At 42.4% G+C, this 19,934-nt stretch overlaps 1 protein-coding gene across 5 annotated transcripts in view; it reads left to right on the plus strand.

Annotated features, from left to right (window-relative positions):
* STN1 (STN1 subunit of CST complex) overlaps window positions 1-19,934 on the plus strand; it is a 978,195-nt gene that overhangs the window by 129,431 nt on the left and 828,830 nt on the right. The window lies entirely within an intron of this gene.

Below are 19,934 nucleotides of genomic sequence, written 5' to 3' on the forward strand. Positions count from 1 at the left end.
ACTAACATAACGTGCATTTTCATCTTATTCAGTTACACTTCATCAGATGACCAGTGTAATAACAGTGATACCAATTTATATTAAACTAATCTACCAATAAGGATGAACTCCTACCTAGATGATCCAAGCATCAGTTAACAATACCCATACTGAGTTGGCTAGGAAAGGTGGAAGCAAGTGGCCATCATTGATTTGCCAATCTTGAAAGCATGTAAGGCAGCATGATCTTGTCCACTGGCAGTTCTTGGTGGAAGCTTCAGGATATTCCTTAAGTTCATAATTGAGCCATGTGCTCACACTGTCAGTCAGGACTTTGCACAGTGATCAAGTCTGGTCCATGTATAGATACATGCATATATCTATGGTTTAACATTACAGTCCTTGTTTCAGCTGCATGCATAACAGGCTGCCACGGAGATGGTTAAATACTTAACACAAAGTAAATACCTAACCAAGTACTTGGAATGGATCTGCAACTGGGATCTACCTCATCTTCCACATAGTGAGTTGTGATAAACAGAACTCCATCCAGGAGCTTACCCCCAACCAAGAAGGTCCATGCACAGGATGGAAGTTCAGACACTTTTACGCCTTTGGCCTGTGGCAGGGGGTGACAGCTGGAAATGTAGCTGATAATCAGACTGCCTCTAGGAGAATCTCTGTTAAATTAAAAGGAACAAGAAAACCAATGGAGACACATGAAGGAGGGTAGACATTCATGGAGCACCTGAGTTGGACTGCTTCATTTCTAAACAGTTGCATGCACACAAGTTCCTAATGCAAAGCATTTTACTCCTCTGTCACATTACAGACATGAGCTTTCAGCAGTGTGATTGTAAGTAACCTAGCTGAGTTGCTCTCTCACTGCACATAACTGGAGATGCTTCAGGTAAAGAAAAGAGCATCACTCACAGTTGAACTCAAACCCAATGATGTTCTTCGTGTTTCACTGTTGCAGTCCTAACATATAGGTTATCTGGCTCCCAGTAGCCCTCAGCCAGCCCAAATACCAGAGTCCTCGGTATATGACGGCTGTAAAACTGATGTCAGAATGTCAGGTGTAAAGTGAGGCAGCCGACGCCATTTCCTCAGTCCTTCTTACCACGGAGCCCGAAACAGATAAAATTCGTACTAGTGCCCGTCGGCCGTTTACCTTCTTTTTGCTTTCCGACTACCAAGTTGAAGACGCCCTCAGATAAGTACCCCGTTGGGGATCCTCTTTTCTTGCTTTAACGAATGTCAGATAAAGTTAATAACTGTCTTGCCTGTGGAAAACAGATTCCGCACCATGATTTTCATTCCTATTGTATAACTTGTTTGGGCCTTGAGCACGACGTCACTAACTCCCTGTGCTTCCTTTAACCCGTGTACCATATGCCGTAGAGCTAAGATTTTGTATAAGCATTTTGGAGTCTGGCCTAAGTTCGCAGTATGGCTTCTTCTGGTCTCCTGACTTTGGATATACCTAGGAAGCGCAAAGACAAGGACCGCGACAGGCCTAGGGTTAAATCTGCTGATGACGCACCGGTGAAATTGGTCTTCAGCCCAGCAGTAGTCAGTGAGGTGCTTTCACAGCCCCTGCAGTCCACAGACTTTCAGCCGCAGGCCTCTGCCGAGACCTTTGTGGAGTCCTCCATGCAGCAGGCTGCTATTTCATCTTCAGACCCTCCACCTGTTGCCACCTCAAATGGGTCCGGAGCCGCTATGCAGGCACCAGCTTCTGACACCTCTTCTCTTCAACATGAGACCAGAACCAGACTGACTACCTTAGTTCAGACTTCTGCAGTTGCTAGGCCTCCCAAGTCCCTCCGGATTACTAGCAAACCTTCCAGCTGCAAATCTATTCACAAGCAGGCATCGGCCTCCCCTCCTGTGCCTCAGTCCCAGTTGGTAAAGATGGCTGGTGATCTTCTTTCCCTGATTAGGGGCTCTCTACCTCCCCCTTCCAAGACGGCTAGGGAATTGTCTCCTGATGTTTTGTCTGTCTCAAATTCTGAGGTTTCCAGTATTTCTGCTGGGTAACTTTTTTCTGGCTTTGAGGATTCTGATGCTGAGGACTCTAGCCCTTCTGCCTCTCCTCCAGAAGATTTTTCCTTTGGGGATACTTTGAATAGTCTCAGGGAGCCCTTTAAATAGGAATGTCAGGATTTTCCTCAGTCTAAGAAAAGAATCAGGGAATTTTTGGATTTGCCACAGCATAAGCCTCTGGCTGTACCTCCAGTTTTGGAAGTTGTGGATGATGTTTTCATGGAAAATTCTTTAACCCCTACTTCTGTTCCTCCTGCGCCCCGAAAACCTGATAGGTATTGTAGGGATCCTGATTCTCATCACTTCCTTTTTAAAAACCCTACTGTTGATCCTGAGATTATTTCTCAAGGCCCCAAGGGTGTTAAGGCTACTATTGCTAAAAACCCTGTACCTTCTGATAAGGAGTCTAGGGCTTTGGACAGGTGAGGTAAAAAAAAGTCTATACCTCTGCAACTTGTGCCATTAGATCTGTGAATTGCCTTTTTCGCATGCTCAAGTATCAGCAGCATACTTTGAAGGCTATTAAGGCTAAACTTGGAGATATTCCTTCCATGTCGGAGAACAAAGATTTACAAGACTTATTGAATTCTGCCACTCTGGTTAATAAGCATTCACTGCATTGTGTTTTTTACACTTTGGAGGCTTCCTGCTGAGCAGCAGCCACTGATTCCATTATCAGAAGGCATGCTTGGCTCAGGGAGCAGCCTTTTTCTGAACCTGTTAAATCTAAATTGCTGGATGTTCCTTTGCACAAAGACAATCTTTTTGGTAACAAGGCTGAGGAGGTACTGAAGAAGTTGGAGGATAAGGCAAAATCTATGCAAGCTGTTAAAGATTTCCTTCGGGTTCAGCCTCCTCGGTTTAGTAGGTATTATCCTTCCAAGAATTGGTCTTTCCCTGATCCTGGTAAGCAGGGTCGCTCTAGGCCTAGGGGGTTCAGATCTTCCAGAGGGCAGGCTTCTGCCCCTCAAAGGGCTAAGCAGTGGCATTCTTCTGCTAAATAGGGGAGTTCAAAGCCAGCTTCCCAAACCAAGAATTCTCAATGACTCCGACCTTCTTGTGCCTACCTCTGTGGGCCCTGGGTTTCCTTTGGGGGGAAAGTTAGCCAGGTTTGCAGAGGTATGGTCTACCATCACAGATGACAAATGGGTGCTCAATATAGTAAACCAAGGTTACAAGTTTTATTTTCACACCTTCCCTATTCCACAAGGGTACCCAGACATACCCAGAACTCTCAGGCTAGAGGTAGAAAATCAAATTTCTTCTCTACTGACTATGGGGGCTATAGAGCCAGTTCCTGCAAATCAGGCAGGCCTAATTTTTTATTCAAGACTTTTTCTGGTACCCACAAAAGGGGGCACCTGGTGCCCTATTCTGGATCTGTCTATTCTAAACACTTTTATGGTGATTCCTAAATTCAAGATGCTCACTCTTCAACAGTTACTACCCATGATGGGCAAGGATTCATGGCTGGTAACTTTGCATCTCACGGAAGCTTATCTGCACATCCCAATAAGGGAAAGTTGCAGCAATTCCTTCGTTTCAGGGCTGGGGAGCAACACTTTCAATTCTCTGCACTGTCCTTTGGCTTATCTACTGCTCCCAGAGTTTTTACGAAGTGCCTGACTCCAGCCATTGCTTTTTGCAGGCAGAGAAACATTCAAATTTATCCTTACCTGGACAACTGCCTCATTCAAGAAACCTCCCCAGAACAACTAGAAAAGGATTTGGACTTCATGAAGAACATTCTCACCTCTTTGGGTTACACTTTCAATGAAAAGAAGTCAAAGTTGGTTCCTACAAGGGAGATCGTTTCCCTGGGAATGAGTCTGAATGCAGTCACCGAGATGGCATTCCTCCCTCAAGAGAAGCAGGAAGATCTTTCGGCTTACTTCAAGAACTTGGCAAGCATGACCCAGCTCTCTGCAAGGCAATTCCTGCAAGCACTGGGGTTCATGGCTTCATGTATTCTGATAATCCCATATGCAAGGCTGCATATGAGAAAACTTCAATGGTACCTCAAGAACCTTTGGTGTCAACACACACAGGACTTAAACTTGATTCTTCCCCTAATTCCCTGTCTACAAATGGAGTTTTTCTGGTGGGCAACAGCCTGTTCTCAGAACAATGGTCTGCCTTTCCGCCCACCTCCTGCCAGCCAGACTCTCACCACAGATGCCTCAGATTATGCATGGGGGGGGGGGGCTCGTCTGGAAGGCAGGGGCATACAGGGGACTTGGATCACCCAGCAGATTCATCTGCACATATACTTAAAAGAACTGATGGCAGTACAGCAGGCCTTGCTGACCTTCAAGGACCTACTCTTCCCTGGGACTCTGCTGATCAGGACAGGCAATATTATAGTAGTGTGGTACATCAACAAGCAGGGAGGACTCACTCTTACCCCTTGTGCAGACAAAGCATGAGACTATGGTCATTAGCAGCTTCCATGGACATACATCTAATAGCCCAGTATCTTCCAGGGAGGTTAAACTCCTTGACAGATCATTTGAGCAGACATGTTTTGGATCCTCACGAGTGGCAACTGAACAAGATCATTTTCCATCGCATCACTCAGCATTGTGGCACTCCACAAGTGGATCTTTTCTCCTCTCACACCAATTATCTCCTTCCAACCTTCTGCACCAGGGAGTTTCACAACAAAGCTTGGAGAGTGAACGCATTGTCCTTCCCATGGACACAACTCTCAATTTATGCATTCCCTCCCCTGCCTCTTCTTCCCAGAGTGCTGCTAAAGATAAGGGACGAAAAACCAAAGGCTATTCTTATAGCACCAGATTGGCCCAGGCAGCATTGGTATCCCCTTCTTCATAGCCTTTCCCAGGCTCAGCCTTGGCATCTTCCCCGGTACCATATCTATTGGTTCAGGAAGGGGGAAAGTTCCTTCATCCTCATCTTCAAACTCTGCATTTAACTGCCTGGCTAATACTTTACATCTTTCCCAACAGGTGGTTGAAGTTCTTCATGAGGCCAGGAGGCCTAGCACCAGAAAATCCTATGCAGGTAAATGGAAGTGATTTTGCTGTTGGATGCAGGCTAAAGGAGAAGACTCTTCTCATCCTTCTCTTCCCTTCATTCTTGATTACCTAGCAGGCTTGCTTAATGGTGGACTTTCCTTTTCTTCAGTCAACATTCATGCTTCAGCAATTTCTGCTCATTGTTCTTTTGAGCAACCCATTTTTTCTCACCCCTTGATGATGCAGTTCCTCAGGGGAGCTAGCAGTCTTAGACCTCCCAGAAGAGCTCCTACTCCTGCTTGGGATCTTAATTTTGTCCTGGAAAATCTTACTCTACCTCCCTTTGAACCAGCTGCCTCTGCAGATTTGAAGTTTCTCTCCTGGAAGACTGATTTTCTTTTGGCTATCACTTCAGCCAGAAGGGTTTCGGAGCTGCAAGCCGTAATGGCAGTAGAACCTTTCATTATTTTTCATTCAGATCAGGATTCTCTGAGAACTAATCCCTCCTTTATGCCTAAGGTGGTTTCCAGTCTGACCCTTAACCAGTTTATTCACATGCCTACCTTTTTCAATAACCCCCAGAATAAAGGGGAAAGGATTCTGCACTCTCTTGATGTGCATAGACAGCTGAGATTTTACTTGAACAGTACTAAATCCTTTCGTAAATCTGAACAGTTGTTGGTTAGTTTTGCTCCTAGGGCTCAGAGTAAAGCTATTTTGAAACAAACAATCTCTAAATGGATTGCTCATTCATTTCACTTTTGTTGCCTGCAGCATGGGAAGGTTCCCCCTCAGGGTATTAGGACCCATTCTACTAAAGCAGCCTCTACCTCTGCAGCTTTTCTGAGAGATGTGCCTACTAAGGACATTTTAGAAGTAGCTACTTGGTCTTCTGTCCATACTTTCACAAAGCATTACATTCTACCTTTGTTTTCTAAATCCAGGGCTGGTTTTGCCTCTGCAGTTTTGCAGGGCCTTCTTACCAACCCTTAATCTGTGATTCTTCCTTCCCCCTTTATCTTTTTCCTGGGCTTTGGGAATCAACCCATATGTGAGGACTGCAACAGTGAAACGCTAAGAACATAGTACAGTTGTTTGCATTTACCATAAATGTAGATGTTCAAGTGTATTCACTGTTGCAGTCCTGATTTCCCACCCCCATTCCCCCTTTTTTCCTAAGGCACAGACTACATATTTCTATTTTTTGGATAGCATGTTTCCAGGGTGTCTCCTCCCTGGGTTAGCCTTCTTTTGGGGGCTCATGACAGTTAAGGCAAGAAAAACTGAGGAAATGGCGTTGACTGCCTCCCTTTATACCTGACATTCTGACATCAGTTTTACAGCCGACGTCATATACCGAGGACTCTGGTATTTGGGCCAGCTGAGGGCTACTGGGAGCCGGATAACCCATATGTTAGGACTGCAACAGTGAATACACTCGAACATCTACATTTATGGTAAGTGTACACAACTGTACTTTTCTCCCTGTAGTATGTTTCCAGTATAGTTTAGTTATTGGGAGCCAGTCTGTACTTTATAAAACTTTCCTTTTGTTTCACTGGAATCAAAGTAAGGGAAAGCCCTCCCACAGTTTTGTAAACTCAACCTCTCACTTGCTTTGGCAGAGAAATTTTTCTTCACTGGCTTGATGTACCATAGACACAGGGATAGGATTGCCACCTTTCATCCTTCCATTTGCTGACAAATAAACCACCCTCCACCTGCAGAATAAAAACACACCTCTTGCCTCAGGGTGGTCACACCCCTTTTAGCGAGCCACTCCAGGAAGCAGCAGTTTTAAATGCTCTACACAGTGACTGCATGTAGCAATTGTTTTGATATGAAACCCGAGGCAAAATGTTCCTTGGCATTTCCTACCCCTGCATGCTACTGTCACCCTGGCATACACCACAGTACTCCCCTGTTTTCCTCATATTCTTGCCTCCTCATACTATCCAGAATACTTTTGTTTTAGCAAACTTTGTCTTACCTGTCAAAATTTTCCTACATCCTTTTGACAAATCCTAAATGGCTATTTCTATACTATAATAACTATATAGAAAATAATTTAATTAAGCTGAGGGTATGGGGACCACAAGGCCACTAGAAGTTGTGGGAATTCTGAATGCTCTGAGGTGCATTTTTAGAGATTTTTCCCACAAACATTTGTCCATTACTGGCCTGAACAAAAATCATGACTTACAAATTTAATTTTTTTTTTTCTTTCAAGGAAGAAATAAGTTATGTCCAGTACTTACTGTTCAAGGATGATGACACAGTGATTACCAAAAAAAGACTGCTTAGTAGTTACCCATAAAACTGAAAAGAACATGGTTGTGAGGGCACATAAATCATATCTGTATGACTGCCTTCCTCCCTATCCAAAAAAGAGAATACCTTTCTGTGTAGCCCTCTGATGTTAAAGTGGGATGGAAGTGAAAGGACAAATGCACAAGTCATATATTTTAAGTTACTGCTGTCGTACATCTGCACACCATGTTGACAAGATAGTGACCTTCTATGCCCCCATCTAAGGTGTGCTTTTGAAGAAACTTGATAAATAATGACCACTATCTCCCCAGCCAACACACAAGCTAAGGAGACCTTCTGTGCACACCTCTAAAGTTTGATTATGATGAACATTAAAGAACTAATAACTATAGTATCCCTTGCCCTCACATGAATTATAGCAATCTCTGTGCCCACCTCTGACTGGGGTCAGTTTTAGACTGAGTAGAGTCCAGAGAAGAGGACCCTACTATGCCACTTACATGGCCAAGAATGATGTCCCCCAGCAGCTCTGAGTGTTTAGATGTTCTGGGATGCATTCTGCCTTATTTTTTTTCACTACCCATGAGATATATGTACGCATCCACCAATATTATTTTTTCACGAACACACACACACACATTTATATCTGGAGATATATATATATATATATATATATATCTATATGGGTCTACTGTACATGATCGAAATTTCAAAAAGCTGAAACCCATATGTCAGAGACCATATGTTCGACTTTTGAAATTTCGAACATGTAAAAAAAAAAAAAACTACCTACACGTTGCTAGCAGGGGGCAAGCCCCTCTTCACCCCCTACATCCCCCTGCTATTTAAATATACCAACTCCGAGATTGCACAACAGTGTGGAAAATGGACATTTTCCGGTTCCGCACTATAGGGGGCTGTCCATTTGGAACGTTCTAACTTCCAAAAGTCAAACAGATGGTCTGGCCATATGAAAGTCGACCTTTTGGAAGTTCAATCATCTGTGTGGGACCTATATATATATATATATATATATATATATATATATATATATATATATATATATAATCATCTTGTATATGTTACAGTCTCACTGCTCCTGGCAAAACACACACACACACACACACACACACGCAAAGTGGAAGAACATCAGTTCATCTACAGCACAGTTTTGGGTGCTGGAGAAATCCACAGCACCTGAGGAAATCCTATATGAAAACAGAGAGGACATGCAGACTCCACACAAATAGAAACACAACCAAGAAGTTCAGGACATAAGTACTATGAGATAGCATAGCAGTACTACTCACTGTGCTACTGTACCATTGATGAGTTCCATTCCCACGCATCCAGCATAAACCACCAAACATTGTCACTTATTGTGTGCAGTGCTCATGTTCAAAAGTGAAATAAGTTATTGGCAACATGTTGCTCTTCTGTATACATACACCTGTATAAATATATATAAATATTTATATATATATATATATATATATATATATATATATATATATATATATATATATATATATATATATATATATTTATATATATATATATATATATATATATATATATATATATATATATATATATATATATATATATATATATATATATATATATATATATATATATATATATATATATATATATATATATATATATATATATTTATATATATATATATATATATATATATTTATATATATATATATATATATATATATATATATATATATATATATATATATATATATATATAAAATGTGTGTGTTTATGCATATACCCACATATACAAATATAAGCACAGCAGTGATTGTTTTTACACTGCATTTGAATGGAAAAAAGGAGGTCCAAGTGCAACAGTGAACATTTTAGGAAACCTACTTCAGATGTGATGTCTCTCACAGTGATTCAAAATACCATTTGAATACTCACCATGACTGTATTTCCTGACAGAGACCCTGATTTCTGAATTTCCTAACAGAGACCTTGATTTCCTGACTGTCAGGAAAATGTCCTGACATGTGGCAACCCTACAAAGTGGAATATTTAGCTTCCTATCAGGTACAGCTCACAAGCTGATATCAGCAGGTGCTAGTGACTATGTCAAGATTCATGTGATCCTATTGTTACCCTTAGCCAGCTTACTGTCTGAAGGTTCAGTAGCTTGGAGGAGGGTTACCTGCACAATACTAATAGCATCCTCTCTCTGTGCTTTTATTTACAGACCCTTGCTGACAGGGAAATTGTATCACTTCACTGAGACATGTTGAAGTAGTAGTTGCAGTGTACTGTATTTTTAACCGTAGTGATTCATGATTTCACTTTGCAAGCTAATGTAATTATCTACATTTTTTGTGGTAATTGTTTTGATTTACTGCTGATGGAAACGGATATAATGAATGTCTTGTATATTACCTGTAGATGTGTTGTTCACTTACTTCTGTACCTCCTAATTGAGGTGCTTTTGATGTGCATGCCCTTTCCAGTCTGGTTTTGCTTTTGGTCCTACTGCCAGGCTTGTTGCATTAGAAAGGAGTAAAACAGTGAGAAAATGTACTTGCATGTGCACTACAGGAAGCCTTGCTGCTGTGTGAGGAAGAATATAAAAAAAAAAAAAAACGCATAATAGAAGTTATAGACAAGACTTGCCATATCCAGTGCTGCACTGTAGCTGAAAACAAAACTTAACAGCAGTTATAAAAATGACCTATGTTTGCAGCTAAAAGCAAATTCTTAATTCTAAAACATTCAGGATTAAAAGCACAGATTTTCCCCTGCAGGCACTAAGGAATAGCAGAACTACATTATTGTCCCTTCTGACAGTTTTGATACCTTAGGAAGTATAAGTCTGTCAGTAGGTTAAGGATTGCAAGTTTCTACTTTTAACAAAAACCTGCAATTTATCTACATGTCTGGTGCTGTGTAATTGCTGGAAAAAGCATAAAACAGGTTCTGAAAGAAACAAGGAAAAATAGAAACAGTCCTGTTACAGAAGATATGTAAAATGGCTTGGATTCATACTACTACCATTGTATTTGAAAAACATGAGAAAATACCACCATTTGCATGTGTCTAGTCTGGTTCACCTAACTAAGATCTGTAAATGGATTATTTGGAAGAGGAAGAAAATTAGGAAAACATGATCATGTTAATGTGGCAGACTAAGATACAATGAAGAAAAACACATTTGAGTTTTAAGGTGCAGTTTTCTTTTAAATAAGCTGTACATCACTGGTGTTTTTTTAATGTAAACCAGAAGCTTAATACAAATCCCAGCAAGTAAAGCTTCCCAGTAAAAGTATTAATATCATCACTAAAATAGTTGTTTAAAAAAGCACAGCACACAACTTGCGTGCGCATACATACACACACACACACACACACACACACACACACACACACACACACAATTGAGAGCTGCTGTAAACAGCAGTGACTCACTTGGTACAAATTAGTAAAGTGACGTAGCAGAGCTGCTGATTGTGCTGCAAGCACGTAAAGAAAGACACTCACTAGACACAAAACAAGGAAGTGTTATGCCCTAAGCATGCAAGCCCACATCCCTGTGTCAATAGCATACTAGGTTTGCCTTCTCTAATATCGTGTAACTTTTTGAAACCTTTAAAATCTGTAGTCAGGAGAAGCTGAAATAAAGACATGAAACCAAATATTCATCCTCTCACAAAGCAGTACTACCAAATATTCATCATTGTACAAAGCAGTACTAACACACACACTTATCTGAAAGGGAGGGGTCACATAGCATACATCCCATATTAAAGTTATGCCCATGTTTAAAGTCATAGTCCATCATCATTTGTGTGTGTATATTTATACACACACACACACATATATATATATATATATATATATATATATATATATATATATATATATATATAAATATAAAAAACACAGTATAAATGTATGTATATTAAATAGAATATGTATAGAAAACCTAAGTATAATTATATATGTTTATATATAAATATATGTATTTTAAATAGAACATGTATAGAAAATGTAAGTATAAGTATATATATTTATATACATGTGTGTGTGTGTATATATATATAAATATATATGTGTGTGTGTATATATGTACATATGTGTATATATATATATATATATATATATATATATATATATATATATATATATATATATATGTATATATATGTATATATATATATATATATATATATATATGTATGGGTCTACTGGGAGACCGAACGACGATTCACACGCGGAAGAGGAGACTAAACGACCGACAGGTAGGTTCACCGACAGGGAGATTCACGACAGCGGAAAGACCGACAAGGAAATGTGCGATCGTTACATGATGAGTGCGACAGTGACGGAGTTAGGAGCGGTCAGGTAAGTGTGCGAAATTGTGGGATGTCGGGTTAGGCTGTGGGACAGGTGAGTGTGTGTTTGTGTCGGAGGTAGGGTTCGGGTTAGGTAAGTGTGTGATAGTGAGGGACTGTAGTTTTGGGACGGGTTAAGTGAGTTAGGGTTAGGGTGCAGGTAGGTGAAGTGTGCGATGGTGTCGGTGCTTGGGTTAGGGGTGGGTAAGTGAGTTAGGGTTAGGGTGCAGGTAGGTGAAGTGTGCGATGGTGTCGGTGCTTGGGTTAGGGGTGGATAAGTGAGTTAGGGTTAGGGTGCAGGTAGGTGAAGTGTGCGATGGTGTCGGTGCTTGGGTTAGGGGTGGGTAAGTGAGTTAGGGTTAGGGTGCAGGTAGGTGAAGTGTGCGATGGTGTCGGTGCTTGGGTTAGGGGTGGGTAAGTGAGTTAGGGTTAGGGTGCAGGTAGGTGAAGTGTGCGATAGTGTCGGACGTTAGGGTTAGGGTTTAGGTTTAGGTTAGTGGATGTGTTGTTGTGTGCTTGTGCATTTGGCGTATTTTGTGTCGGTGTTTTGTTGTTCGGTATGTTGCGGTGTCGGTGTGGTGTGTTGTCGGTTGTTTGGGGTCGGGGATGTGTGTGTCGGTGATTCGTACGTTCGGTGTATGAAAGTAGACCCATATGTATATATGTATGTATATATATATATGTATATATATGTATATATGCATGTGTGTGTGTATGTGCATGTGTGTATCTACTTCACTACACCAACGTCCCACTTACATGACACTCACATTGCCGGGACGAAAGGACCGAGAAACCCAGAAGAATGACATCTGAAACACTGACTTTCCACTCTGGGTAAGTAACTGCTTGGCCATCCCGAAAAAAAAAATAATCCAAACAAAACTAAACCCACCCATGTGGATAATACACCACTGGTATCTCTAAAAATTTAAATGGCCTTTCTCAATGACCCTTTGTGTTGCATCCTATGGTCCAGGATCCAGTTCTGCTGTGCATCTTACTTCAAGTGCTTGTCACGCCTCTGTTTGAGCTTTCAGCTCTGGTTAACTGGAAGTTGCTGTCTTGGAAGACCTTATTCTTTGTGTCTCTTACCTCTTCCAAGTGTGCCACAACTGCAGGCCCTTTCCTCGGTATCTCTGCATTTGTTGTTCATAAATATATGGTGTCCCTTCAAACAGATCCTGCTTTTTTCCCAAAAGTGGCAGCAGAGAGCAATTTAAATCAAACCATCAAACCATTCATTTTCCATTGTCTTTTCCTGAATTTCTGATGATGGAGAGTATTTACTGCATTGTCTCAATATCCATAGACAACTGAAGGTTTTATTCAGACAGAACCAAATCTTTCAGGAAGTCTAATCAGTTTGTCTCTTTTTAAAAGACCTGGTTGGGTGCACCAGTGTCTAAGGTTACTCTGTTCAAGTGGCTGTCTGACTGTATTTCATTTTGGTATAGTTTGAAAGGGAAGTCCTCGCCTTATAAACTGAAAGGTCATTCTTCTACAGCTGTGCCTACTTCTGCAGCTTTTTTTGTTTGTGCTGCTTGGGTGGGTCCTCACACATTTGTGCCCTACTACAGTTGGATATTTGGTCGAGGTCTAGGGCCTCCTTTGGTTCTACTGTATTGTGCAGTGTACATTTGTAGGACCTCCCCAGAGTTATATGTGGCTTGGGATTCTGTACCGCAGGTTGAATCCTGACAGAAAAGATGGTAGTGGATGCGAAAGTGTTTCTTTCAGTCTGGTTCAACCTTTCCTCCCGTCTGTTCCCACCTTTTAAGTGTGTATCTCGACCATGGGATGACTGAGTCAGGGAGGATTGTTCTCCTCTTTTTTGGGAGTCCTTAGTGTTTTCTTTTGGGATTAAGTGGTGGAAGTGTTTGTAGAGAGGGGCAAACTCAATTTGAGGTAATTCTCTTTTGGGCAAGGTATTATGGGTAGAGGAGGCAAAGCTCAAGGATTGAAGTCTTTGGGATATGACCAGCCTCCGATATGATAACCCGCAGGTTGAACTAAATGGAAAGAGACAACACAGATTTATCATCGTGGTGAATACATAACTTTTCGGCTACACAGATTCTGAATGCCGGCAACTTTTTACTTTTACTTTTTAAGTCTTTACTTTTGCATTCAGGCCAATAAAGCCAAACCCCACCACCATGTTTCCCCTTTGTCTGAGTATGTCAGTGCAGCATAAGTAATATACACATACATTTATGTAGTTACATGATTATATATAGATATTTCAACCAGAAATAATACTTAACTTCACAATCTTGAAAAAAAAAATGCCTCACCCACACCTAACGCACATTTAATATCGCCCTATTCAAAAAGTACACGCACCCTCCATGGAAAGACCCCCTTAACATATACATCACCTTTAGGGTTACACAAATAGGAGAAAAGGGATTAAATCATAAAGGCCTAAAAAGACAAGTGAAAGACTTTACCTGTAGTACTGCCCTGTAGCAGACACCACTGCAAAGCAATAACTTGCTGCATAAATTAACACCCATACAGAAACACCAAATCCTATAAAGAAGTTCACTAAACTAAATACTCAACCATATAAAAGCAGATAAAAGTACATGTCAACATTAAAACCATTCCTCATTCCCTTACCTTTATAAAATTGTCAACATGGTTTTGACGTCCGTGCACTGGCCCAGTAATCAAGGATCTTCAGTCCTCACCACTATTACCAGGGAGGGGCGTCCACATTGGGAGGGATAACAAGTACACACACAGCAAATTACAATTTCTCTTAAGAGCACACAGAGATCAGTCAGTCTGGGACTGGTTTCTCCCTTTCTCTCCAGATCCCCAATAAGACTCCCCACTGGCACAGCTATAGGGTACAGATCTCAGCAGAGTAGTCAAGCCAAAACCTCCAGTGCCCTCTCTGTCCAACCAGTACTGTGTGTCCCTGCGCATGTATCTCTCTCACTCACTCACACACACACACACACACACACACACACACACACACACACACACACACACTTTGCGTTTTGGTTTATATACAAACACACAGACACTCCTGGGGAAGGCTGTCACGGGTTCTCCAGCTATGCCCCCTCCTGTCAGGCTATAAGGTAGTAATCACTGCCACCAAACTACTCTTATCAGCTACTGAAAAGGCCCTTACCAAAGGTTGTCTGATTATACTGTGTAGTATTATTATCCAAAAAGTAAGTGGATGAACAGCAAGGCTTTGTACAGTATCACCAAATACATGCAAGTACTCTAGAGCTTAAATTATCTCTGAGCAAAACAGCCACAGCTGAAAGGTTTAAAAATATTTAATAATAAATAATAAAAACACAAGACAGATCTTCTCAATTTTACACAATGCTGGTCAAGAGTTCAGAGATCACAAGAAAATCCTTAAAATAATACTGTAGAATAGTTTGACATAACTATAGAAAACAGCTAGACTAAATCTGACTAAATTCCTATTCAACTCTAAGAACAATCACAGTTCTAAATAAACGTACATATAGAGCATAGGCAGGGTACTGGTGAGTGGATGTTCTTCAGACAAAATCCAAAATGCTCGCTGTCACTCTCTCTGAGATCTCATAAATTGGTAATACATCACTGCTGACTCATTTTAGATTACATCATTCTTCTCTGGTTCCCAGGCTAACAAACTCAGAGTTTTAACATTCCTTTGATCTTGCACCTGGCCAGGAAACCACAGCAATAAAAGACATTATATATGTAAAATCTAGCATTATGTCTCTGAGCTTTGAGATCAAAAAGTCATACAGTGCTTGATTTATCAGCTTTCTTCCAGCAGAGTGCCCTGTGGTTACATTTTTGAAGTTCAACATTTAATGCAGTTTTCTTGCATTTAAGAGGACAAGCCTGTGGATTATATTCATATTTACAATGACATAGAATTATCTACAAAATTCTGTCCAGCTAGGATAGCAGCCTTCACATATCTTCACTTACCCCCCCCCCCCCAAAGAACTCAAGCTAGTTTTTCAAGTGACCTTAGAGAAACATTGCTTGAGATGGTTAGGTCTATCTGAGCATACCTTACCCCATTCCCTGTCTTGAGAGCCCATCTGCTTTGGCGTTGCTAACCCCACTGCGGTGCTGCACTAACATATCATATGCTTGCAACCCTAGGCTCCATCTTAGCAACTTAGCATTTTGCTGGCTGGCTTGGTGTAGCTTTAGCCATGTTAGGGGATTGTGATCTGTAACTACAGTGAATTTTCTTCCATACAGATAAGGCTGAAGTTCTGCAGTGCCCACACTGTGGCTAGGCATTCCTTTTCTGCAGTTGCATAGCATTCCTTCCTGGGTTGGAGCCTACGATTGAGATAAACCACTGGGTGCTCTTCTCCCTCTGAAGAAATCTAAGTACAGCCCCCACCCCATGGTTTGAAGCATCCACCTGCACAACACATTCTTTGCTGGAATCTGGGCTGGCTAACACAGGGGTTTGTCCCAAAGCTTCTTTAAGCTTCTGGAATGCCTGCTCACATGCTGGGGTCCACACTACCTTATCTGGCCTGTTTTTCCTTATCAGGTCTGTGAGGGGAGCAGCTATGGTGCTATAACTGGGGACAAACCTTCTATAGTACTCTGCTGTCCCTAAAAATGCCCCCACCTGCTTTTTGGTAATAGGTGCAGGCCATGCCTGTATGGCTTCCACTTTGGCAGGTTTTGTCCTGATCTTACCACTCCCCACTTTATGTCCCAGGTAGGAGACCTCTGCCATACACACCTGACATTTGCTAGGCTTAATGGTCAACCCTGCCCTCTGTAATCTGCCCAGCACCTCCCTGACATGCTGAAGGTGCTCTTGGCAGGAATGGAAGTAGATAGCAATATCATCTAGGTAAGCAAGGGCAAACCCTCCTGCTCCTGCTAAGATATGATCTACCAGCCTCTGGAAAGTTGCTGGGGCATTTTTCATCCCAAAGGGTATCTTTGTGAACTCATACAAGCCAAAAGGAGTCACAATGGCTGACCTCTCTCTAGCACTGGGAGTCAAGGGCACCTGCCAGTATCCCTTAGTAAGATCAGTGGTGGTAAGATACTTAGTCCCACCCAGCTGCTCTAGGGCCTCATCTGTCCTAGGCATGAGGTAAGCATCTGACTCTGTGTGACTATATTTCATTTCCTGTAGTCCACAGAGAACCTGGTGCTGCCATCCTTCTTTGGCAACAGAACCACTGGGGAGGCCCAGGACTGTTGGACTCTTGAATTTACTTCTAATTACAACATCTCCTGCATCTCCTCCCTCAGTCTGTTTGACTCTCAGGCACCCTATAAGGGGCCTGCCTAATGGGCCTTTGGGGTCCTGTATCCACCTGGTGCTACACCAGGTGGGTGCCCTGTGGTTTCCCAGTGAACATGTCCCCAAACTCCTGTAACACTGCTTGGATTTCTCGAACCTAGGTAGGAGATGACTGCTGGGACATTGCTACCCCTTCCACTGAGGTGTCAGTTAGAGCCTCACTGAGGAGGTCAGTCACCAGATCTCTCTGACTACTCTTGCCAATCCACTGCAAATACTTAGCACAAGGGCCTCCCTATCATGGCAAGGTTTCATCATGTTAACATGGTACAATTTGTGCCCCTGCCTCCTGCCAACAGTTCTACCATGTAGTTAACATCACTTACCTTTGTCACCACCTTGTAGGGTCCCTCCCAAACTACTTGTTTGTTGTGTCTGACAGGAATGAGAACCATTACTTGCTGCCCAATAGCATACTCTTTAGCTTGAGCATTCCTGTCATACCAGACCTTTTTCTGCTGTTGGGCTTCTGCCAGGTACTCCTGGGCTATGCCCATGAGTTCCCTGAGCCTTGTCCTGAGGTTTAGAACATATGCCACAACAGACTCATTGTGAGATTCACAGTCACCTTCCCACTCATTTCAAATTAAATCTAGAGGTCCCTTCACCCTATGCCCATACAGAAACTCAAAAGATGAAAAATCTGTGGATTCCTGGGGAACCTCTCTGTAAGCAAGCAACAAATGGGCCAAATATGTGTCCCACCCCTTCTTAAACTGGTCTGCAAATGCCCGTAGCATGGACTTTATTGTAGAGTTTAATCTCTCAACAAGACCAGTAGTCTGGGGATGGTAGGGGGTGGTCTTCAGGTGCTTCACCCCTCAGTACTTTCGCAGGCAAACCAATAGGTCTGACATGAAATTGACAGCTCTGTCAGTCAGTATTTCTTTTGGGAAACCTATCCTGCTGAAAATCTCTAACAAAGCATTTGCCACCTTTTGTGCCTCAGTTGAGGATAAAGCCACTGCCTCAGGGTATCTTGTAGCATAATCTACTACCACTAGGATATATTGTTTCTCCGTGGAACTTGGGGTACTCAGAGGCCCCACAATATCCATAACTGCCCTCTGAAATGGCTCCTCAATCACAGGCAAAGGTATCAAAGGAGCTTTCACCTTGTCTCCTGTCTTGCCTACCTTTTGGCACTGCTCACAGGTCCTGGAGTACCCTGTTACACCTCTGGAAATTCCAGGCCTATAGACGTTCTGCATAATATGTCTCTTTTTACATTTTATGCCCATATGACCTGCTAAGGGAATATCATGGGCTATGGCTAGAAGTGACAGACAGTAGGCTGTAGGCAGTACCAGCTACATTATTCTCTCCACTTCTAGCCCTCCCTCAGAGGTCCACTCTCTGTACAGTAACCCTTTGTCCCAGTATACAGATTCCCCCTTCCCTTGAGAATCAGGTGCCTCACTAGCTACCTGCCTCAGGGCTTGTAACCCAGTATACAGATTCCCTCTTCCCTTGAGAATCAGGTGCCTCACTAGCTACCTGCCTCAGTGCTTGTAATGTAGGGTCTGAGAGCTAAGCCTGTCTCAACTCTCTCTTTGTAACCCTTCCCAGCTCCCCTTCCACAGGAAGTTTGGCATCCTCTGACAGCAGTGCCTCACTGTCAGCCTGGGTACTACTACTCACCTGTACCTTTGCAGTCACTTTGTCCAAGGGAACATCAGTATCCACAAGCAGCTGTTGCTCACCTTCAGTCTCACTACTACAGAATATCTCCCTCCCTGAAGTAACCACCTTACCAGTCCTGGCTGCAAGTATGCTGTCTGTCTGGGTCTCCCCCAGGCTACCAGACTCACATGCTTGTCTCGAAGACTGACTGCGTGTAACTGCATTAACACATGGTACTGCCTCATCCAAATCCTTCCCTATCAGGACATCTGCAGGATGGTAGTTCAGTACCCTTGTTGTCTCGAGACAACCTACTATTAGCATTTTGTCTTTCCCACTTACTGGCTCTCTCACCTTTGGTTCCCCACCTTGCCTTCGTGGACATCTGTATGGCACATGGCCCCACTGGTTGCATTCAAAACATTTAACCCTAGGTCCTGGATGTGTACCTGGACTAGTGGCTTCCCCTGCTACTGCAGTTTGGGCTGCCCACCATGGGTTTCTTTAGACCCATGAGCAGTACTGGGGGTCCTTTTCCTGTGCAGGGATGCCCTGCTTGCTAGGTATATGTCTCCCTTCTTCCCCAACTCGTCTGAAGCAGCACATTGTCTATCAGCTAACCAGATCCTCATGTCCTCAAAGTGCTAAGGGTTTGTTCCCTCACCAAAGGTCTGCCAGCCCTTCAAAAGTGGTGACCTGACATCCACTCACCCACTTAATGAAAATAAGTGCTCAATTCAGCAACATATTCATACACATTTTCATCTGCCTTGCCTCTATGCTCACAAAACTTTTCCCTATAAGTTTCAGATGTTAGCGTAAAACATTCTAACAGACACATTGAGTGGTGTACACACACAGTAAAGTACAATTTCCCTTAAGAGCACACAGAGATCACAGTCAGTCTGGGACTGGTTTCTCCCTTTGTCTCCAGATTCCCAATATTCCCAATAAGACTCCCCACTGGCACAGCTATAGGGTACAGATCTCAGCTTAGTAGTCAAGCCAAAACCTCCAGTACCCTCTCTGTCCAGCCAGTGCTTTGTGTCCCTGCCCAAGTAGCTGACATACACACACTTTGAGATTTGGTTTATATACAAACACACAGACACTCTTGGGGAAGGCTGGCACAGGTTCTTCAGCTATGCCCCCTCCTGCCATGCTATAAGGTAGTAATCACTGCCATCAACTACTCTTATCAGCTACTAAAAAGGCCCTTACCAAAAGGTGTCTGATTATACTGTGCAGTATTATTATCCAAATAGTAAGTGGACGAACAGCAAGGCTTATTGGAGTGGCTTTGTACAGTATCACTAAGTACATGCAAATACTCTA

This window comes from Protopterus annectens, chromosome 14.part0 (genome assembly GCF_019279795.1).
Source record: "Protopterus annectens isolate FY-2018-M chromosome 14.part0, PAN1.0, whole genome shotgun sequence".
NCBI classification, from domain to species: domain Eukaryota; kingdom Metazoa; phylum Chordata; order Ceratodontiformes; family Protopteridae; genus Protopterus; species Protopterus annectens.